This window comes from Mirounga leonina, unplaced genomic scaffold, assembly GCF_011800145.1.
Source record: "Mirounga leonina isolate KUSES-001 unplaced genomic scaffold, KU_Mleo_1.0 Mir_101595, whole genome shotgun sequence".
Lineage (NCBI taxonomy): Eukaryota > Metazoa > Chordata > Mammalia > Carnivora > Phocidae > Mirounga > Mirounga leonina.
The window spans coordinates 15,797,841-15,821,692 of record NW_023270158.1 but is presented as its reverse complement, the minus strand read 5'-3'; the positions used below and the strand labels follow the sequence as shown (position 1 = coordinate 15,821,692).

General features: G+C 42.2%; 1 pseudogene; it reads left to right on the top strand.

Moving 5' to 3' along the window:
- The first annotated feature begins 1,266 nt into the window (after nt 1-1,266).
- On the top strand, nt 1,267-21,884 carry LOC118004592 (annotated as a pseudogene).
- The last annotated feature ends 1,968 nt before the right edge of the window (nt 21,885-23,852 follow it).

Below are 23,852 nucleotides of genomic sequence, written 5' to 3'. Positions count from 1 at the left end.
GCAGGGAGCCCGATGCGGGGCTCAATCCCAGGACCCTGGGATCATGACCTAAGCCGAAGGCAGACACAATGACTGAGTCACCCAGGCGCCCCTAGGTTGTCCCTTTTCAGTAATGGATTTTGAAGTAGAAAATGACTTCAAATCTGTTAACACAATACTGAGTCGTCATGGTACTCATTTTTTGTAATTAAGAGAGGCATCTGTGAGAACTACATGATCTCCCTATTACAATCCCACGATCTTTATCATAATTTCTCTCTAGGTATTGAGTAGCTCAGTTTTCCACACAGAAGTCTGGGGCACTGTTGGGTACAGGGTGTTTGTCTCCCACCTGCATTCCTCCAAAGACTCCCTACTTAACTTTGGTCTGTTGGCCTTTTCCTATGATGGTGCTCTGGCCATGTTTTATGATAGGGGTTTCAAAGGTTTTAACAGGATACAGATTATGTGGGTGATACTATGGTTCACCACTTCCAGGTTCTCCTATCAGGCAAACCACCGCACTTTTCCTGCCTCTTGGAATTTGATGGGTATGCTTCTGACCGCCCTTTCTTGACATTCTGGTCGTTAAGAAATACAGAGCGCAGGGTGCCTGGGTGGCTCAGTCGTTAGGCGTCTGCCTTCGGCTCAGGTCATGATCCCAGGGTCCTGGGATCGAGCCCCGCATCGGGCTCCCTGCTCGGCGGGAAGCCTGCTTCTCCCTCTCCCACTCCCCCTACTTGTGTTCCTGCTCTCGCTGTGTCTCTGTCAAATAAATAAATAAATAATCTTAAAAAAAAAAAAGTGGAGGGAAAATCAGGTGCTTCTCACACAGCCGGGCTTCCTCAAGTTTTGCACTGTGGTTTGGGAACATAGTGCTCATTATATTACTTTGCTTGGTTTGGACTTATTTGTGCCTTTATTCTCTTGGGGACCAAGGTGGTTTTCAGGGAGTACTGTTGCAGTGGTCAAGAACCACTAACATTTATAGCCGTTTTAAAATCCCATCCTCCAATTTTGATTTCTTCTACATCACTAAGAATAGTCTGCCCTGGGCAGGTTAGGTTTAATTCAAAAAAAGATCTTTGGGTTAAGCATAATTGAAGTCGCTTGCATTCCCTATACACTTTGGCAAGGAATCAAACGGTCACACGTGGCAAGGGAACTCCTATTTTAAGATTTGGATTTGAGTTTCTCTTCCCAAGTTCTAAAATAACTAATGAAAACATCTTTAATGGTTGGAGAACAGGAAATGATGTTCTGGGGGTCAGAAATGACAAGGTACAGATGGGGACATACCGAAGGCAGCGGCAACCAGGATCAGCCAGTCCACAATTCCAGTCACCAATGAAGGTCATCAAGGAAAACCTGCAGAGCACGTCTATGGGACTCCCCGAGAGAGCCCATGGTAACCCCCAAGCTCTATGCAAGGATAAGTGTGCTGGACAGGAAGCACTGAGACTGCGGCTTTTGTCTTTGTCTTACTTGCACCATGGGTTTCACTAAATAAGCAAGGCCTTTAAGGGAGTAGTTTGGCCACTGAGATAAGGGGCGTGATGCACCAAGTAACTTCCAGCTACCACAACGAACATGGAGGAAAAATTTGCTTGGCCTAGCTGAGGATTCCAAGGAACAATTTTCAACTCCCCAGGAAATACCTAAAGCAGTACCCACAGGTGCTTGGCTAAAAACAAAGGCTTAGCAGAACATGCACTTCCCTGTCTTTCCCATGCTCTGTTATCAAGCATTTTCTCATCGAGGAAAATCCATAGAAAGGAAGTACAAAGCTTGAGCTTTCTTTTTATTTTTTATTTTTTTATTTATTTGACAGAGAGACAGTGAGAGAGGGAACACAAGCAGGGGGAGTGGGAGAGGGAGAAGCAGGCCTCCCGCCGAGCAGGGAGCCCGATGTGGGGCTCGATGTGGGGCTCGATCCCAGGACCCTGGGATCATGACCTGAGCGGAAGGCAGACGCTTAACGACTGAGCCACCCAGGCGCCCCCTTGAGCTTTCTTTTTCATTAAGGATTAAAAGATCTGAGCATTGGGATCCACATAATCTTTTTAAAGATTCCTTAAAAATCAGTAAATGCTTGGAAAGACTTAGCATTCTAAAAGAAGGACCTCATCCTACAGAATCAGAGCAGAAAACTTTAATTTCTAATTTTAATTCCAAACAAAATGTACAGTGATGAGATATCTCTCAGAAAGGATCAATCAATCAAAATGGTTTCCGTCAAATGAAAACTGGTTTTTCCCAAATCCTAAACTACAAATACAGGTAGTGAAACTTAAGAAACCTGAGTCAATAGAAAATTATTCTAGAATTCAGAAGAAAGATGAAGAGCTGACACAACAAATGTGAAATCTAGATCTAGGAGAAGCAATAATTAAAAATACAAAAAGAAATGACACAGCAAATAGAGAAGCAACAAATAAAATAGACTCATGGTGGGAGGGTTAAAAAAAAAATAGTACCTACAAAGATAAAAGTGACATCAGAATTCTCCTGCATTTCTGGTAAGCTTGAACAGAACTCTGAGTGTGAAATGCAGAACAGACAAATAGTACTAGAATCAGCTTAGTGAAACCTCCATGTAATAAAATTATATATCTCACATGGACTAAATGTTCTTTCAAATGTTTACCAAACATTTACAAAAAAAAAAAATCCAGAAAACTGAAATTTTTAAAGCAATTATACAGGCCACATTTTTCTGACTGTGAGACATTAAATATAAAAACAAATCAAGCCACCAGAAAGAAAACTAAAAAACTCTTCTAAAAACTTGATTAAAAACTGGAATTAAGAATAAAATCAGATTTAGTTCAGGCAAATCCTTAACAAGGGGCATTAGCAAAGATGTTATCTGACACTAAAAAGAAGGCTTTCAACTCCCAGAAAACGGGGCAGAATAAAACAGTACAGTATCTCCGTGTTTTAGAGAATGCATCCGTTGAAAAATTTCTACATGCAAATACATTGTCTACACCTGTGAGAGAACAAGTTGCACAAAGAAATGATAATTCAGAACTCAATGAAATACATTTCCAGCACAGGAAGTCTTTGTGCCAACTCAAACAGTGAAAGAGAAATGTGGAAAATCACAGCTCAACTATACTCTGAAAGAACACGCTGTATCTAATATGGCCAATGTCAAGAATCCTGATGAGGTGGAGAGCTCCAGGGAAAAACTGGATCAGAGATCGAGGTTTCCCAGCTAACCAGAAGTAGAGCATTCCTATAAAAGCTTCTGTAAGCTGAAATGGCATAAAGGAAAGAAGCAGTCACCATTAATTTATAGGAGATATTTTTTGAGCACTCCCAGACCCCAAAAATAACCTCTTTAAATTTAAGGTTCTTCTGATACCTTAGGACACATCTTGCTAATAGATACACACACACACACAAATCAGGATCAAGCACAGATGCTCACAGAGTTTAAAGTGATGGCAGCTTGATGCTGAGATGCTCAGTGCAGTTCCCAGCGAGGGTGCTTGGTGGGGCCACTCTCACCGCTCGGGTCACATGCTGCTGAACACCTTTCATTTTCTGCCTTTTTCAGTAAAAATTAGTCCTCTTCCAATTTCTTTTGGCTAGCAAAAACATGTATGAATGTAGGTCTTTTGTAAAAGCAAAGTGGTGTATCACAAACTTTTGAAAGGCCAGAGATACCCATATTCCAAGGCCAGGCTGATGAGTAACATATATGGCAAAGTGTTTATCCAAGCCAAGAGCTTGAGAAGGTATGTGAGACTATATAAAGGGGTCAAACTCTACGGCTGCCATATGTGTGGAAAGATACCCATGTAACCAGCTGAAAACTCATGTAATGAGTCATCCAGGTGAGAAGCCATACCAAAGTGAATTGTGTGATAAAGTCTGCGCAAAAATGCTGGTTATATATCCATAATCACAAGCATTCTGGTGAGAAAACCACCATCAATATGACGTATGTGATTTACAATTTACAACTTATTGTAATCTCGAAATTCATGCAGGGACACAAAGCAGAAAGAAGCCAGCATACTGACCGATCCAGGTCATAGGAATACTGGAGGAAAGTCCTACATGTGTCATATCTTTGAACAGGCATTTGCTGTCTCTTGTTTTCCTGTCACACACACTTAAGGAAACATACAGGAGAAAACCATACATAGGTGGTTATCTGTAGAAGAACTTCAGCTCAACAGAAACTGATTTCATCAATAAGAAAGGCTAGACTGAGGGGGAAGATGGCAGAATAGGAGGATCCTAAGCTCATCTCATCCCACGGACACCGTGAGGCAAACAGATACATCTATGCCACTAACTCTGAAAATTACCTGAAGACTGGCAGAACAGATCTTCCAGTTAACTGCAGAGAAGAGGCCACATCAGCAAAACGGGAAGGCGGAGATGCAGCTGGGAACCAAATCCCAGGTAAGACTAACCACAGACAGGAGAAACACTGCATGCCCACAGAAACAGGACGATGAGACCTCACACCAGGCACCCCTGGCACTGGGGACCCACACGGGGAAGATGAGTCCCTCGCTTTGAAAACCTGTTGGGTGTAATTTGGGGAGCTTTGAACACCAGCGGGCTCACCTCTAGGAGGGCAGGAAGGCAAAAGGAAATGGAGTCCCTGCCCTTCAGGAGTCAGAATAAATAACTCCATCCAAGACACAGCACATACAGTGGTTTGAAACTGCCTGGGGTACTTGTGAAGACTTTTTTTTTTTTTAAAGATTTTATTTATTTATTTGACAGAGACAGAGACAGCGAGAGCAGGAACACAAGCAGGGGAAGCGGGAGAGGGAGAAGCAGGCTTCCCGCTGAGCAGGAAGCCTGATGTGGGGCTTGATCCCAGGACCCTGGGATCATGACCTGAGCCGAGGGCAGACGCTTAATGACTGAGCCACCCAGGTGCCCCAGTACTTGTGAAGATCTATTGACTAATCTTAGAACATGTGCTAGAGGGGCAGGGATCTTCAGATGTCTCCGGGAAGAAAAAAGCTGGTGGGCACCATTTCTCCTCCACTCCCCCAGCCTAGAAAGCTCTCCCATCTATCTTGCCAGCAGCACATGCCCTGCCCCAGGATTCCCCTGCAGACCCACCCATCCAACCCACCTGCCAGAGCAACTGTCCCCCCAGAGCAGCTCCTGCCCTGCCACACCCCACTGGCAGCCCCAGCAGGGACCAGGGCCACTCCGAAGTGACTCCTGCCCTGGGGAGAGGTGGGGATAACTCCACACACAAGTTTCAGCCACGTTGCCTCTTAGCTGGCTACACAGGAAGCAAACCCTGACCTTGGGTGTACCTGCAGTGATGGCCCAGAGGCTAATGACAGACATCTTGGCTGACTGTCAGCCCTGCCCACCAAAGAACTCACAGGGGCCTCAAACCTCTCAATGCAGAGACCGAACCCTGCCCTGTGGACCCAAAGCAGGCAAAGGAGCTCACTGCAGCTGGCTCAGCTAAAGATAACCCATGGCTCAGCTCCAGTGGTAGTGTTCAGGTAGCCCCAGAGTGAAAACCTGGTAACTGGGGGGTGGGGTGAGTGGGGGCGGGACTGCGCTACAGGGCGCCACGGGACCTCCACTCATGAGGCCACTACTTTTAAGAAACCAACACCGAAACTAAGACAAAATAGAGGAATCTCTGCAAAATGAAAGAACAAGACAAAATCAGAAGAGCCAAATAAAATGGAGATAAACAATATGCTCGATAAAATTCAGAATAATGGTCATCAAGATACTCAGCCTCACTAATCCAGCCTTACAAGAAATATTAAAGGAGATTCTTTAAGTGGAAAGAAAAGTCAGTAACAAGAAGAAAATTGTGAAAGGAAAGAATTCCACAGGTAAAAGCAAAGATACAGTAAAAGTAGTAGATTAATCACTTACAAAGCTAATGTGGAGGATAAAACACCAAAATAGCAAAATCAATGATATCTACAAAATATAGTCAAGGAATACACAAAAGAAAAAGATATAAGATATGACACCATCTATATAAAATGAGGAGGGAGTAGTAAAAATGTAGTGTTTTTAGACCATGTTCAAACTTAAGCAACCATCCACTTAGTATAGGGTGCTATGCATATAATATATATGTGAACCTATTGGTAAGCACAATCAAAACCTGCAATACATACAAAAAAAGAGAAAGGAATCCAAACGTAACAATAAAGAAAGCTATCAAACTACAAGGGAAGAGAGAAAGAGAAGAAAAAAACTAACAAAGAAGAACTACAAAAACAACCAGAAAGGGGCACCTGGCTGGCTCAGTCAGTAGAGCGTATGACTCTGGATCTTGGGGTCCTGAGTTCAAGCCCCACATTGGGTGTGGAGCTTGCGCGCGCTCTCTCTCTCTCTCTCTCTCACACACACACACACACACACCAGAAAAAATTAACAAAATGGCAATCAGTAAAACCTATCAATAATTATTTAAGTGTACATTATTTATTTTTTTGAGACACAAAGAGACCAAATGAATTGGGGGGGGCAGAGGGAGAGGGAGAGAAAGAATCTTAGGCAGGCACCACTCCTGACACAGGGCTCCATCTCATGACCCTGAGATCATGACCTGAGCTGAAATCAAGAGCTGGGTGCTTAACTGACTGAGCCACCCAGGCACCCCAATAATTACTTTAAATGTAAAGGGACTAAATGCTCCAATCAAAAAACTGAATAGATAAAAAAGCAAAACCTATGTACATGCTGTCTACAAGAGACTCACTACATATGTAAAGACACAGACTGCAAAGTTGGAAAACCATGTACCATACAAATGGAAGTGAAAAAAAAGTAGGGGTAACAATACTTACTTCAGATTAAAAAAAGCCTTTAAAACAAAGACTAGGGGTGGCTGGGTGCCTCAGTCGGTTGAGCAGTGGACTCTTGCTTTCAGCTCAGGCCATGATCTCAGGGTTGTGAGATCGAGCCCCACACTGCGCTCCATGCTTAGTGGGGAGTCAGCTTCAGGATTCTCTCTCTCTGTCTACCCCTCCCCCCGCTTGCCCTCTCTCTAAAATAAATACTTTTTTTTTTTTTTAGAAAAGATTTTATTTATTTATTTGACAGAGAGAGAGAGAGTACAAGCAGGGGGAGCAGCAGAGGGAGAGGGAGAAGCAGACTCCCCGCTGAGCAGGGAGCCCGATGTGGGGCTCGATCCCAGGACCCCGGGATCATGACCTGAGCCGAAGGCAGATGCTTAACCAACTGAGCCACCCAGGCACCCCTAAAATAAATAATCTTTTAAAAAAATAAAACAAAGACTAATAACAGAAAAAAGAAGGGCATTATGTAATGACAGAAATACTAATCCATATACCCAACACAGGAGCATCTATAAACATACAGCAACTTTTAACAGACATAAAAGGACAAAGTGAAATTAATAGAAGTAACAGTAGGGGCCTTTAGTACCCCACTTACATCAGTGGACAGATCATCCCAACAGAACATCAAGGAAACAGTGGCTTTGAATGACACATTAGACCAGATGGATCTAACAGATATATACAGATATTCCATCCTAAAACAACAGAATACAAATTTTTTTTCAAGTGCACACACAACATCCTCCAGGGTGGATGCTAGGACACAAAACAAGACTCAATAAATTTAATAAGCCTGCAATTGTATGAAGCATCTTTGGCAACCACAAAAGTCTTAAACTAGAAATCAGTTACAGTGACAATCAATTTCTACAGTATGAAACTGGAAATCAAATCTGGAGAAAACACAAATACATGCAAGCTGAACAACATGCTGCTCAACAACAAGTGGGCCAAGCATGAAATCAAAAAGGAAATTTAAAAAATACATGCAGACAAATGATAACGAAAACACAACTGTCCAAAATCTGTGGGATTCAGCAAAAGCTGTTTTAAGAGGAAATTTTATAGCAATACAGGTCTATCTTAAGGAACAAGAAGAATCTCAAACAACCTAACCTTACACCTAAAAGACCTAGAAAAAGAAGAACTAATAAAACCCAGAGCTAGTAAAAGGAAGGTAATAATAAAAATTGAGTGGAAGTAAATGCAATACAGAATAAAAAACAAAAGAAAAGATCAATGAAGCCAAGAGCTGCATCTTTGAATGGATCAACAACTGATAAACCTTTAGCCAGGCTCATCAAGAAAAAAAGAGGACTGAAATCAGAAGTAAAGGTGAAGAAATAACAATGGACACCAAGAAATACAAAGGATCGTAAGAGAATGTTATGAAAAATTTTATGCCATCAAATTGGACAACCTAGAAGAAATGGATAAATTCCTAGATACATCCTATCTTTCCAAAGTGAATCAGGGAGAAATAGACAATTTGAACAGACCAATTACTAGTAATGAAATTCAATCAGCAATCCAAACACTCCCAACAAATGAAAGCTCAGGACCAGATGGCCTCACAGGTGAATTCTAGCAAACACGTAAAAAAGAATACCTGTTCTTCTCAAACTATTCCAAAAAATAAAAGAGGAAGGAAAACTTCCATATTCACTCTACAAGGCCATCATTACTCTGATACTGAAACGAGAGACATTACAAAAAGGAAAACTACAGACCAGTATCTCAGGTAAATGCAGATGCAAAAATCCTCAATGAGGTATTAGCAAACTGAATTCAACAATACATTAAAAAATCATTCACCAAGATCGGGTAGGATTGATTCCAGGGATATGACGGAGGTTCAAAATTTATACATCAATGAATGTGATACATCACATTAACAAGAGGAAAGATAAACGGCATATAACCAAACTCAACAGATGCAGAAAAAGCGTTTGACAAAATACAACATGTTTTCATGACAAAAACTCTCAAGAAAATGGGTTGAGAGAGAACATGCCTTAATAATGATAAAGTCCATATTGGAATTGTTGTTTATAATGGGCATGTAATAATTTCATAATCATAACTTGTCAAGAAGTCTAAGGAAGAATAAAGAGGTGATGCAAGATGGGAATATCTTGATATAAAATCTGTGAGACACAATTACATGCTCTACACAGAGAATCAAGAAAATTGTACCTTTCCTAACCTGCCAAGTCTTGTCGATTTTATTCATTTTTTAAAATGTGATAAAGATGGGGCGCCTGGGTGGCTCAGTCGTTAAGCATCTGCCTTCGGCTCAGGTCATGATCCCAGGGTCCTGGGATCGAGTCCCACATCGGGCTCCCTGCTCGGCGGGAAGCCTGCTTCTCGCTCTCCCACTCCCCTTGCTTGTGTTCCTGCTCTCACTATCTCTCTCTCTGTCAAATAAATAAATAAAATCTTAAAAAAAATAAAAATAAAAATAAAAATAAAAATAATAAAAAAAATGTGATAAAGAAGTTATTTGGGGACCAAAAACTTAGAATCCCTGACATTGTATCTAAGAACATTTTCATTTTAGAAGGAGAATTTGCACCAAGGAGTAAAAAAAATTCTTTAAGGACTAAAAAATTTAATAAATAAAATAAATCTGTCTTCCTATCCCATCAATACGCTAGTTTCCAAGAGCAAATACGAATTAGTCGTAGGATCGATGTTTAGGTACAAAGAACACCAGTTTAACTTCCAAGAGCCACAATGGATGAAGCACTATATTCAGTCCTCCATTTGTGTTTATTCTCTTAAATAACCATATGCCTGGAGCATTAATGGTTAAGGATTCTGTCAGTGGAGGTAAACTACCTACTTGCTGTGTGATCTTCTACAAATTGCTTAATTTCATTCAAACTCAATCACCTCCTCTATGAAATGTGGACATTAACAGCACTCGACCTCGTGGGGTTGTTGTGAAGATTAAATGAATTACTCTATTTGAGGCACATAGAAGAGTTCCTAGTATAATCTAAATGCTCAAAAGCTGTTAGCTATTATTATTATGTTATTTTTACTTTTAAAAATTATTAACATTGGGGTGCCTGGGTGGCTCAGTCGTTAAGCGCCTGCCTTCGGCTCAGGTCATGATCCCAGGGTCCTGGGATCGAGCCCCACGTCTGGCTCCCTGCTCAGCAGGGAGCCTGCTTCTCCTTCTCCCACTCCCCCTGCTTGTGTTCCCTCTCTCGCTGTGTCTCTGTCAAATAAATAAATAAAATCTTTAAAAAACATAAAAATTATTAACATTGCAAAACATAGGAAGAAGCTTTCGTAACTGAAGGGAGAAATAGTTCTGCAAACGGTTGGAGACTTCAATATAACACTTTAAGTTACGGATAAAACATCTAGACAGAAAATCAATAAAGAAGCAGAGAACTGGAACAACACTATAAACCATCTATACTTAACAGACACAAAGAACACTCCGTCCAACCATGCTGGAAAACACAGTCTTCACAAGTGCACACAGAACCTTCTCCCGGAGAGATGCTAGGCCAAACAGGTCTCAATAAATTTTAAAAGATTGAAATCTTACAAAGTATCTTCTCCAACCATAAGGGAATAAAATTAGAAATCACCTTAAAAAATGGAAAACTGGGAAATTCACAAGTATGTGGAAATGAAACAACATACTCTTAAACAACCAGTGCATCAAAGAAGAAATTGCAAAGGAAAACAGAAAATATTTAGAGTAAAAAAAAAAAAAAATACAACTACCAAAGCTTTTGGGATGTAGTGAGAGCAGGACTTAGAGGCAAAGTTCTAAGTATAAATGCCTGTGTTAAAAAAAAAAACAAAAAACAACAAAACCCACAAAGATCTCAAATCAGTAACCTAAATTTACACTTTGAGGAACTAGAAAAAGAAGAGCAGACTAAACTAAGAGCTAGAAGAGGGAAGGAAACAGTAAAGACTAGAGCAGAGAGAAATAAAATAGAGAAAAAATAAGAGAACCTATGAAACCAAAATTTGGCTCTCTGGAAAGAAAAAAACCTTTAGGTATAATGACAAAGGAAAAAAAAAAAAAGAGAGAGATAAAAGTACCTAAAAGAAGAAATCGAAGATGACACAAACAAATGAAAAGATATTCAATGCTCATGGGCTGCAAGCATTAGTATCATTAAAATGTTCGGGTATTCTTGGGAAAACACTACCCAAAGAATTGAAGAGAGACTCAAACAGTTACGTGCACACCAATGTTCACTGCAGCATTATTCACAGAGGCCAAAAGATGGCAACAACGCAAATGTCCAGCGGCAGAGGAAGAGATAAATAAAATGTGGTCTATGCATATATAATGGACACTTCCGCCATTAAAAAAAAAAAGGAATCAAGTCCTGACACCTGCTGCAACACTGATGAAGCTTGAAAACATTATGCTAATTGAAAGAAGCCCGACAAAAGGACAAATACTGTATGGTCCCACTTACATAACATATCTAGAATAGGCCAATTAATAGAGACAGAAAGTAGATTACAGGTTACAGGGGCCTAGGGGAAAGGGGGAAATGGGAACTATTGCTTAATAATTGCAGAGTCTCTGTTGTTTATTATTATTATTACTATTATTATTAAGTAGGCTCCATGCCCAACATGGGGCTTGAATTCACGACCCTGAGATCAAGAGTCACGTGCTCTACCGACTGAGCCCGCCGGGCGCCCCCCAGAGTCTTTGTTTCAAGTGATGAAAAGCTTTGGAAACAGTGGTGACTGGTGCACAGCACTGTCAATGTGATTAATGCCACTTAAGTGTACACTTAAAAATGGTTAAGGCACATTTTGCTGTATCTATTTTATCACACTAAGAAAGTGAAAAAAACTAAACTTATGGGACATCTGTTTAAAAAATGCAAATAATCACGTCCCAACCTCAGGAATTCTGATAGAGTAGATCTCAAGAGGGGCCCAGAATTTTCATTTTAGTCCGTAAGCCACTCTTCCCCCCAAGTGATCCTGATACAGGGAGCCCTAAGATCTCACACTGAAAACCACTGGTATTGTTCCTCGGCTGTAAATAACACGGGGGCCTCTTCCTCCAGGGGATTCATGCCTTCAGCTCCTACATCTCAACTTCTTATTTGAATCTTAGAAAGAAGGAAAACAAACTTTATTTTTATAAAAGATAAGAATTTCTTAACATTCTATCAAGTTCTGTTTGTTCAAAACAGTAGAGAGTGGCAAGGAACGGTCTTTTGAGGCCCTTTTCCACTTCCCAGAGATCACCACTGTGACCGAATGATGTGCACTCTCCAGAAGAGAAAAGGCGGCTTCTCCGAGTCTTTAATGTGCTAATTTGCACCAGGACTTTGCAAAAGGTGGGGATGCAGGGATCTCTAAACACTTTGGAGCATGAGTCCCATCTCTCCCTGATAAGTATCTGCAGAATCAGTGTTCCATGAATTACTCTCCGGGCCATGCTGAACCATGTAACATACACACATATGGGATTTCCAAGTGCATAGAGATTACTTCTATCCCAGATCTTGTCAAATAGCACTTGGCATCTTTTCAATCCCTTCTCTGTTCCTTCTTCTATTACAATAACTTGAAAATTTTATTTCACAGATAGCTTTCCATTAAGGTACTGGATGCAATTCAACTTTAGTCAATTCATGTGAGATTTGGATGGCTGAGAAGAGAAAAATCTTGCAGGATGGTGGCTGATAGTTTCTAACGTTCGCGAATTCTTGCAGTGGCCATGTTCCACCCATCACCATTTATATACCAGCTGTGTGGGGAGAAGGGTATGAAATCTAGATGCTTATTTCAAAGTGTGCTGGCCTTCCTAATTTCTGGATCTCAGTTAATCTGGAAGATTATGGCAGACTCCCCAGACTTCTACTCCTCTGGCCCTTCCAATGATGGTGTGAGCATCTAATTCCCTATACAAAATAACTTCGTTGGCCTAACTCCAGTGGTTGCCATTTCTCAAATACCCATTTCAGATGATTTCAACTTTTATTATCTAGTCCTTCTTTCTTTCCTGGCAAATTCAAGTTACTGTGTCTAGCAATAAATACTTCAGGGGACACATTTCAAATTGCTAAGAAAAGCAAAATATAACTATAATCAAGCTTTGGTATAGTCCAAAATCAGCTGATATCGTGATTTCTGTACATCATGAAAATATTTCTTCTGTCCTTTAAAACTATTTTTGTCCTGATCCAGATGATGTTCCAAAGTACCAGGCAGATGAGCTGGCATACCACCACCCATAAAAGGCTGAGATCAGCTCAGTGAAAATCCCCAATGTAAAGCATAGTTCTTTAAAATATGGTTGGGGGGCACCTGGCTGGCTCAGCGGGTAGGACGTGTGACTCTCAACCTCAGGGTCTAGAGTTCAAGCCCTGTTGGGCATGGAGCCTACTTAAAAAAAAATAAGAAAATATGGTTGGAATTACATCTAACCTTGTCTGTTACATCAAAAGGTAAAGCAAATGATGCGTTCTAAATTGGCAAACTTTTTTCTGTGAATTATTAGGTTTTTCTTCCTCCCCTTGAAAAATAAATGCACAGATAATACCAACATGTTTAAAGCTTCCATCATAGGGGTGCCTGGGTGGTTCAGTTGGTTAAGTGTCTGCCTTCGGCTCAGGTCATGATCCCAGGATCCTGGGATCGAGTCCACGTGCATCTAAAGTAGACCATGTTTCTAATTCAGGGCAAACTGTTAGCCTCATGGAAATAAGTAAATAGAAAAACCACTAATTAAAAAATTAACCTAACATTTGCCTGGGCTTTCTTAGAGCTAGAAAGAATCCCCTACGATGAACAGCGATCCAATCAATTTGGAGTATGTTGAAGTTCCCACATCCTTCTGAAGAAAATATAGTAACACATGCTCATACTAAAGAGATTGAAGATTGTTCTCCTACAGTATCTATCATTCAATAAATATGTCCCGCATCAGGCTCCCTGCTCAGCGGGGAGCCTGCTTCTCCCTCCCCCTCTGCTGCTCCCCCTGTCTGTGCACTCTCTCTCTCTCTCATTCTCACTCTCTCAAATAAAGAAGTGAAATCTTGAAAAAAAAAAAAAGCTCCCATCATAGAAAACATTCTGTTTAAAAATGAAAATATGCGGGGCGCCTGGGTGGCTCAGTCATTAGGCGCCTGCCTTCAGTTCAGGTCATGATCCCAGGGTCCTGGAATCGAGCCCCGCATCGGGCTCCCTGCTCAGCGGAGAGCCTGCTTCTCCCTCTCCCACTCCCCCTGCTTGTGTTCCCTCTCTCACTGTGTCTCTGTTAAATAAATAAAATCTTTTAAAAAAAATGAAAATATGCTTCCCTAGGATCAGGTGTACAATCAAATTAGTGCTGTCGGTCTTGGCCTTGATGGTTCTCAACTTCTCTTGACTTTGCTGGCCTCTATCACTTAGGTCTCAGCATGCCTACAAGGCAAATTTAAGATGTCTACAGAATAAATTATGAACTTAAAGTAAGATACTGGAAATCTTAGCTCTTTTCACCCATCCATGTGGATGGGCTGCTTTGCCAAAATATTTATATATACTTCAATTAAGCAGATATCAAGTAGTGAATATAATGATTATTTATATTGAAATACTAATCTGTAGGTGTATCATTAGGTTTTCAACTGCCACATCATTTCTTAGAATAGCACAATTTACTCTACGGAATTGAATGTCTTATGATGTGACTTAAGGATTGTCACATTAATTATAGGCAACTGAATATAGAAGACATTCAACTAAAATTTTGAGGATATAGGAGTTTAGAAAGAATCAAAGTTTGCTCGACTAATAATGATACACTTTGTTAAATTTAAAGCAGATGAAGCTTTAGCAAAACATGTTCTAACTACAGAAGGATTCCCCTGCACAAAAGAATTACCACCTTGTATATGATTAAAGGTTATCTGTCTGAAAAGAGGAGGCCAGGACTCTTGTTCTACACAATCTTCTTCAGTAGAATCAGAAGACATTATGTCAAAGACACAATTATTTGAACAGCTGGTTTGCTTTACTGCAAATCGTGACTGAACTTAATACCATTATCAATATAAAATGTTATTGTGGCATTAAACTACAGTTATATAGGATGGGCCCATTGTGGGGAGAAGTTGGGTGAGGGGACCCTACAGGATTTCATGGGACTCTATGTACTATTTTGCTACTTCCTGTGACTCTACGGTTATTCCAAAATAAAAGCATTTGAAAAATGGTCCCAGGGGTGCCTGGGTGGCTCAGTCGTTAAGCGTCTGCCTTCGGCTCAGGTCATGGTCCCAGGGTCCTGGGATCGAGCCCTGCATCAGGCTCCCTGCTCGGCGGAAAGCCTGCTTCTCCCTCTCCCATTCCCCCTGCTTGTGTTCCCTCTCTCGCTGTGTCTCTCTGTCAAATAAATAAAATCTTAAAAACTAAATAAATAAAAAATGGTCCCAATGGTTTGCAAAGACATCAGTTTATGTTAGGTACCCAGACTGTAACCCTGCTCTCCAAAGTGATTCACTGAATGCTGCATGCAGACTGGATCTTCAAGTTTTCACAATGTGGCTACAAACCCTCATTTTGAAAAGAATGCTCTGTAATGCTGACTTTTGAAAATCTGAATTAGACCCAAGTGAACTTCATGTTTTTGTTTTTAAAGATTTTATTTATTTATTTGACAGAGAGAGAGAGACACACACACAGCAAGAGAGGGAACACAAGCAGGGGGAGTAGGAGAGGGAGAAGCAGGCTTCCCGCGGAGCAGGGAGCCCGATGCGGGGCTCGATCCCAGGACCCTGGGATCATGACCTGAGCCGAAGGCAGATGCTTAACGACTGAGCCACCCAGGTGCCCCATGTCTTCTGCCCATTTCTTAACTAGATTTTTTTTGGGGTGGTATTGAGTTTGATAAGTTATTTTAAAAACACTTTTAATTTACTTGACAGAGACACAGCGAGAGAGGGAACACAAGCAGGGGAGTGGGAGAGGGAGAAGCAGGCTCCCCGCTGAGCAGGGAGCCCGATGCGGGGCTCGATCCCAGGACCCCGGGACCATGACCTGAGCCGAAGGCAGACGCTTAACGACTGAGCCACCCAGGCGCCCCTGAACTTCATGTTAATACAATGGAATCATAAAAATTTTCACTCCAATTTTTAGATCTAATTATGGAAATTTCCTCAGCAACATACCAAAAGTAACTATTTCATTCCTCCTTTGTCATTCCTAAGAGTTTTTTTAAAACTCTGCTCCCAATCCAACCGCTAACAGTATCGTCACTACGACGGCACTCCTCTTACCATAGAGAAGTGTATCAGGGTAACATGCTGTACACCTTCAATTTACTTTCATATTTCAAATATATTCCATTTAAAAATAAATTAATTTAAAAACAGTTTACTTTTATTTTTATTATTATTATTTTTTTAAGATTTTATTTATTTATTTGACAGAGAGAGAGAGAGCAAGAGCAGGAACACAAGCAGGGGGAGTAGGAGAGGGAGAAGCAGGCTCCTGGCCGAGCAGGGCGCCCGATGTGGGACTCAATCCCAGGACCCTGAGATCATGACCTGAGCCGAAGGCAGTCGCTTAACCAACTGAGCCACCCAGGCGCCCCAACAGTTTACTTTTAAAAAAATATTTTATTTATTTACTTGACACAGAGAGAGAGAGAGAGAGAGAGAGAGAGAGAGAGAGAGACTGAGAGAGCACAAGCAGGGGGAGCAGCAGAGGGAGAGGGAGAAGCAAACTCCCTGCTGAGCCAGGAGCCCGATGTGGGGCTTGATCCCAGGACCCCGAGACAGTGACCTGAACCGAAGGCAGATGCTTAACCGACTGAGCCACTCAGGCACCCCCAAAACAGTTTAGTTCTTTAAAAAATTATGGCATTAAAATTTGCATGTATTTGTGCTGGTGGGGATGTGAATCTTTGTCACAGCCTCATTTCAAACTAAAGCCTGTAGTAATCACAACAGTATGGTATTGGCATAAATACAGACACACAGATCAAGGTAACCGAACAGAGCACCCAGAAATAAACCCATGCACATATGGTCAATTAACACATGACAAGTGAGCCAATAATCAACAATGGGAAAAGGACAATCTCTTTAATAAATGGTATTGGGAAAACTGGACAGCTACATGCAAAAGAATGAAACTGGACCACCATCTTACACCATACACAAAAATTAACTGATAATGAATCAAAGACATGAATGTAAGATCTTTAACCAGAAAACTACTAGATGAAAATAGGGGTAAGCTCCTTAACGTTGGTCTTGGAGAGGATTTTTTGGATCTGACACCAAAAGCAGAGATAACAACAACAAAAATAAAACACGTGGGACTACATTAGAAAAGGGAACCATTGGGGCGCCTGGGTGGCTCCGTTGTTAAGCGTCTGCCTTCGGCTCAGGTCATGATCCCAGGGTCCTGGGATCGAACCCCGCATCAGGCTCCCTGCTCCGTGGGAAGCCTGCTTCTCCCTCTCCCACTCCCCCTGCTTGTGTTCTCTCTCTCGTTGTCTCTCTGTCAAATAAATAAATAAAATCTTTAAAAAAAAAAGAAAAGGGAACCATTGAGTCACCTGGTTGGCTCATTCAGCTAAGCATCTGACTTTTTTTTTCTTTAAAGATTTTATTTTATTTATTTGACAGAGAGAGACACAGCGAGAGAGGGAACACAAGCAGGGGGAGTGGGAGAGGGAAAAGCAGGCTTCCCACGGAGCAGGGAGCCCGATGTGGGGCTCAATCCCAGCACCCTGGGATCATGACCTGAGCTGAAGGCAGACGCTTAACAACTGAGCCACCCAGGCGCCCCAGCATCTGATTCTTGATTTTGGCTCAGGTCATAATCTCAGGGTCCTGAGATCAAGCCCCATGTTAGGACCCCACAGTGGGCGTGGGGCCTGCTTAAAATTCTCTCCCTCTCCCTTCCGCGCCCCTCCTCCATCTCAAAAAAAAAAAAAAGGGGAACCATCAACAAAATGAAAAGGCAAGAAAACATTTGTAAATCATATTTGATAAGCGGTTAATAACCAAAATATATAAAGAATTCCTACAACTCAATAGCAAATAAACAATCCAACTTAAAAATGGGCAGAAGATCTGAAGAGACGTTTTACCAAAAAATACATACAAATGACCTCAGTACATGAAAAGATGCTCACCACCACTTATTATCAGGGAAATGCAAATCAAAACCACAAGGAGACATCACCTTACACCTGTCAGAATGGCTAGACTCAAAAAGACAAGAAATAGCAGGTGTTGGCGAGGATGTGGAGAAAAGGGAGCCCTCGTGTGCTGTTGGTGGGAATGTAAATGGGTATAAGCACTGTGGACAACAGTATGGAGCTTGCTCAAAAGTTACTAAAATAGGGGGCGCCTGGGTGGCTCAGTCGACTGAGCGGCTGCCTTTGGCTCAGGTCATGATCCTGGGGTCTTGGGATCGAGCCCCGCGTCCGGCTCCCTGCTCAGCGGAGAGCCTGCTTCTCCCTCTCCCTCTGCCTGCCACTCTGCCTACTTGTGTTCTCTATGTCTCTGTCAAATAAATAAAGTCTTAAAAAAAAAAAAAGTTACTAAAATAGAACTACCATATATGTTTCAGCAACTCCACTTCTGGGCATTTATGCCAAGAAAATGAAAACACTAATTCTAAGAGCTATCTACACCTGCACGTTCATTGCAGCATTATTTACAAGAGCCAAGACATGGAAATAATCTTAGCATCCATCAACAGATGGATAAGGAAAATGTGATGTATATGTACAATGAAATATTACTCAGCCATAAAAAGGAGGAAATCTTCCCATTTGTAACAGCATGTATGAACCTTGAAGGCATTATACTAAAATGAAGTCAGAGAAAGACAAATACTATATGATCGCACTTGTATGTGGAATCATAAAAAAAAAAAGGAAAAAAAGCTCACATACAGAGATCCTATTGGTGGTTGTCCCAGGGGAAGGGAGCAAATGGGTGAGGGCAGGGAAACAGTACAAACTCCCACTTATAAAGTAAGTCATGAGCATGTCATGTACAGAATGGTGAGTACAGTTAACACTGTGTTGCATGTTTGAACATTGCTAAGAGCAGATCTTAGTAACTGTCCTCACAAGGAAAAGAAAAAAAAAACCTCTGTAATTACATATGGTGATGTATGTTCACTAGACTTACTATAGTGATTATTTCACAGTGTATACAAATATCGAACCATTATGCTATATACCTGAAATATAATGTATGTCAATTACACCTCAAGAAAAACATCACATGTATTTGTGCTTTTGGAGACACAAATATTTGTTCATTCGTAGAGAAATATAGGCTTGATCTCTGTCTGCTTAGAGATCTGTTTTCCCAGAATCATTGCGTGTGCCCTGATAAAAATTCTTATAGACGATGCCTTACTTCCCCAATTGGAAAGTATTTCTTCCATACACTTGCATACACTCCCTCTCAGGGCGGTGAAATCAAAAGAACAAAGCAATGTGTGTGGCAGGTGCCAAGCATGTATTTGTGTGGATCTCAAATGCTAGCCTCATTGAAAGTGTGTCTAATTTTTAGGGTCTTTTGAATTGTTTCACCCCCCAAAAAGTTTAGAATTCTAAACCATGGCTGAAGTCTATGGTTTTCAAAAACAGGCTAAAAAGGATTCTAATTATTTACAGAAGGAGGACTGGGGAAGCTTTGGCAGCAGATGACTTCACAACTGTGTTAAGACTATCCAGTGGACTGCTTTTTCATGTTCCTAAGTTCGAGCTAACTCTCACGCGTGGGTATTTTGACAAAAGCATCTGATGACTTCATCTCTGATCTCTAGGTCTCCTCGGAGGGAGCCCCATATCTCACCCCCAGCAGTGGGATGGGGCTGGCTCATCTATGCTCTAGAAACTTGATGAGAGTCCGTTTTTGCCCCATCTGCTTTGAGCAGATGACCTTTGTCCTTGGTGTCGTCTGTAGGGATGTTGGCCCGGAGCATGATACCTAATGACTGGGTCTCCTAAGATTGCTGCACTTACGGAATTTCAGTTGATGGATGGATTGTTGTTTTATTCCTTTTATTGGCTTTTGAGACCAATGTGGACAACAGAGATTTACTCCCCAATCTTCGAAGGCACAGTGCTGTTCTACAGGATCGCCCCAGGCTGCAGGAGTCAGAATTTATGGCTGGGAGAACCCAGCAGTCAGCATTTTAACAAAGCCCCATAGGTACTTCTGATTTCCAGCCGAGGGTTAGAACCACTAGACCAGGCTAGCCCGTTTACTTTGAAATGTCCGAGCACTAGGATTTGGTCCTCCTGGCACATCACCTCTTTCAGTTAAAGACCCGCCAGCTAGTGAAGTGCCCGCGGTCCTGTGCGCATAAAGCAACTGCCTCAACGATGTGGCTGTACCAATTCTGTGGGAGTGGGGCTTATTCCTTGTGAGACTTTTAAGGGTATCGTCACTGGAACTGAGTCATAGATGTGCTTGAATCACATGCTCATCAGGACGTATTTGGTCTGAAGGACCCTTAAATTATTAGCTCTTTTCCAACTCGGACAAATTTTGTGTTTTTAGCACAAGAAGAATTCCAGGAAGAGTACCCCTCTTTCTCCCCTTCGTCTCGTGTATACACGTGCACACACACACATGCTTCTTAATTTTAGCCTCAGAATTCGGGCTGACTTTTTGCTCACCAGATATTGGGGCTGCCATACACACACTATCTTTGGGCAATGAACAAGCTTTCCATGTGGAACAGTCTAGGTTTTCCCTCTCTTACAAGAAAACATAACTGAGTGTTTTGGCTAACTTGGGGCTGGGACTTCAGTCTTCTGGTAGGTAGATTTAAGCAACTTTTTTTTTTTTTTTGAAGATTTATTTACTTGAGAGGGAGCACACGTGAGAGCAGGGGAGAGGGGCAGAGAGAGTCCTAAGCACACTCCGTGCTGAGCATGGAGCCCAGTGTGGGGCTTGATGTCACAACCCTGAGATCAGGGTCTGAGCTGGAACCAAGAGTCGGACGCCTCACGGACTGTGCCACCCAGGCGCCCCTATGTGACATCTCTTTACTCCCTAGTTTCATCCCTTGAAGTATATACCACAGACGGAGCAACTTCGGACTAAAGAAAAACTCAACCCGTGTCCCCAGAGGTGTTTTATATACACAAAGACACAGTGCACATTGCCTGGCAAATAAGAGATGCTTAATGAAGACCTGGTTGAATCAATGTCTACTATACTTGAGTTAACGAGTGTAGTGGGTTAATGAGTGTTAATGGGAGGGGCGACAGGGTGCTGACAAAAATCCTATTTTATGAATGCACATTAAGACCACTGAGAGAGATTTTGTCCTGAGGGAAACAGAAGCTTGGTATACCAAGCCAGCTGCAGGTGGCTACTGGCCGCCAGAAACTCATTGAAGTGGACGATGAACGCAAACTTCATACCTTTTATGAGAAGCGTATTGGCTACAGAAGTTGCTGCTGATGCTCTGGGTGAAGAATGAAAGGGTTATGTGGTCCGAATCAGTGGTGGCAATGACAAAGAAGGCTTCCCCATGAAGCAGGGTGTCTTGACCCACGGCCGTGTCCACCTGCTGCTGATTAAGGGGCATTCCTGCTATAGACCAAGGAGGATGGGAGAGAGAACGCGCAAATCTGTTCAGGGTTGCACTGTGGATGCCAATCTCAGTGTTCTCAACTTGGTCGTTGTAGAAAAAGGGGAGAAGGATATTCCTGGACTCACTGTGCCTCGTCGCCTGGGGCCCAAAAGAGCCAGCAAAATCCGCAAACTTTTCATCTCTCTAAAGAAGATCATGTCCACCAGTATGCTGTGAGAAAGCCCCTGAACAAAGAAGGTAAGAAACCTAGACCCAAAGCGCCTGCGATTCAGCGTCTTGTCACTCCACGTGTCCTCTAGCCCAAACATCAGCGTATTGCTTTGAAGAAGCAGCGCACTCGGAAAAATAAGGAAGACGCTGCAGAATATGCTAAACTTTTGGCCAAGAGAATGAAGGAGGCCAAAGAAAAACGCCAGGAACAGATTGCCAAGAGACGGAGGCTGTCCTCTCTGAGAGCTTCTACCTCTAAGTCTGAGTCCAGTCAAAAATGAGATTTTCTAAGAGTGACAAATAAGATCAGACATAAAAAAAAAAAAAAGACCATGGAGAGTGGTCTGGAACCCAGGCCATCCGCACAAACGGAACCACACACAGTGTTTAACAGTTGCCAGCGCCCTTGTAGAAGATCACTCCTTCACGGAGAAAAACACGGAGGGAAAGAGTGTCCTGTGCCTCTTTGTTTTCTTTCTGGAGCATAAATGGCGGGAGAAATTTTTAAGTTATCAGAAATGGACATGAAGACACAGCTGAGAACTTGAGCTCCAGTGGGCGTTCAGCAGTGGGCTCTCCACCTCCCTCGCCCTGACAGCCTCCTCTGCCACAAGTGGACACTTGTGAAGGGTCTGGAGGGTTCCCAAGAACATGTGGTCTGATAGAGCCTCCTAAGCGTCCCACAGGACTCAATTTCTACCTCTTCCGTAGTTCTACAACCCCCTGAGTTCAAGTTTATGGCAAAAAAGTCTATGGCTGGTGTGCCTGGGTGGCTCAGTCGTTAAGCGTCTGCCTTCGGCTCAGATCGTGGTCCCAGGGATCGAGCCCCGCGTTGGGCTCCTTGCTCAGCGGGAAGCCTGCTTCTCCCTCTCCCACTCCCCCTGCTTGTGTTCCCTCTCTCACTGTCTCTGTCAAATAAATAAAATCTTAAAAAAAAGTCTATGGCTTCTGTTTGTGTTATATATGAGGGTTTCTGTGATTTAACAGAGAACTTTTATTCTCCACGCAATTCTAACCTACTCCAGAATGCCTACCATATTACCATACCAGGGATTTTACTAATATTCTAGAATGCAAAGCTAAAGGAAGAGGGTTTTTTTTAAAATTAATTTATTTATTTGAAAGAGAGAGAGAGATTGCACAAGCAGTGTGAGGGGCCAAGGGAGAGGGAGAAAGAGTCTCCAGCAGATTCAGCACCAAGCGCAGAGCCCTATGTGGGGCTTGATCCCAGGACGCTGAGATCATGACGTGAGCTGAAACTAAGAGTCGGAGGCTTAACGAACTGAGCCACCCAGGCGCCCCTAAACAGTTTTGACAGAGCTCTTGAACTGAAAATTGAAAATAAACTTAGACATGTAAATAAATGTAAGATTAAGTGGAACTACTCTACAGAGATAAACCTGTGTGTGTGTGAAATCCAATTCTCAGCAGACAGTAACCAGGTGTCTTACAATTCAACTCAATTCTGACACTATCTACCCAAAGATAGTATCAGATCCAAGAGGTTAAGAACTCAGTCCTAAAAGAATGCCTGTCCTTTCAGACACCAATCACAAGTCCAGTTGGTCACCTACGCTTCTGTCTGACTGGCTATACATCAGAGGTTCCCACTACCCGCTTCTTAGGTTCCATTAATTTGCTAGAACAGCTCACAGAACTCAGAGAAACATTTGCCTTCCCAGATTCCTAGTGTATTATATCAGGATAGAAGTCAGGAACAGCCAGATGGAAGAGATGCACAGAGCAAGGGAAGAGGAAAGGAGCAGAGCTGCTGGGCTCTCTCTAGCACATGACTTTCCCTGAATCTCCAGGCGGTCACCAATTCAGAATCTCTTTGAACCCCACCCCTTTTGGGGTCTTTATGGAAGCTTCATTACATAGGCATGAATGATTCATTCATTGGCCCCTAGGGATTGAACTTCATCTCCAGCCCTTCTCGTCTCCCCAGAGGTCAGGCAGCAGGAGGGAACAGTTCAACTGTCTAAGCATGTGGTCGGTGCCCCTGGCAATCAGCCCCCATCCTTAGGTGCTTTCCCCAAATCACTTATTAACGTAACAAACACACCTTTACCACTCTCATCACAGGAAATGCTAATGCTTTTAGGAGCTCCGTACCAGGGAAGGGACAAAGAACAAATATGTATTTCTCATTATAAATCATAGTAACACAAATAGTAAGACAAGATTTTAATGAGAGAGGATAATAAGGGTCTGTTTGCTGATTTATGTAAATGAGGATATATAAAAGTACAT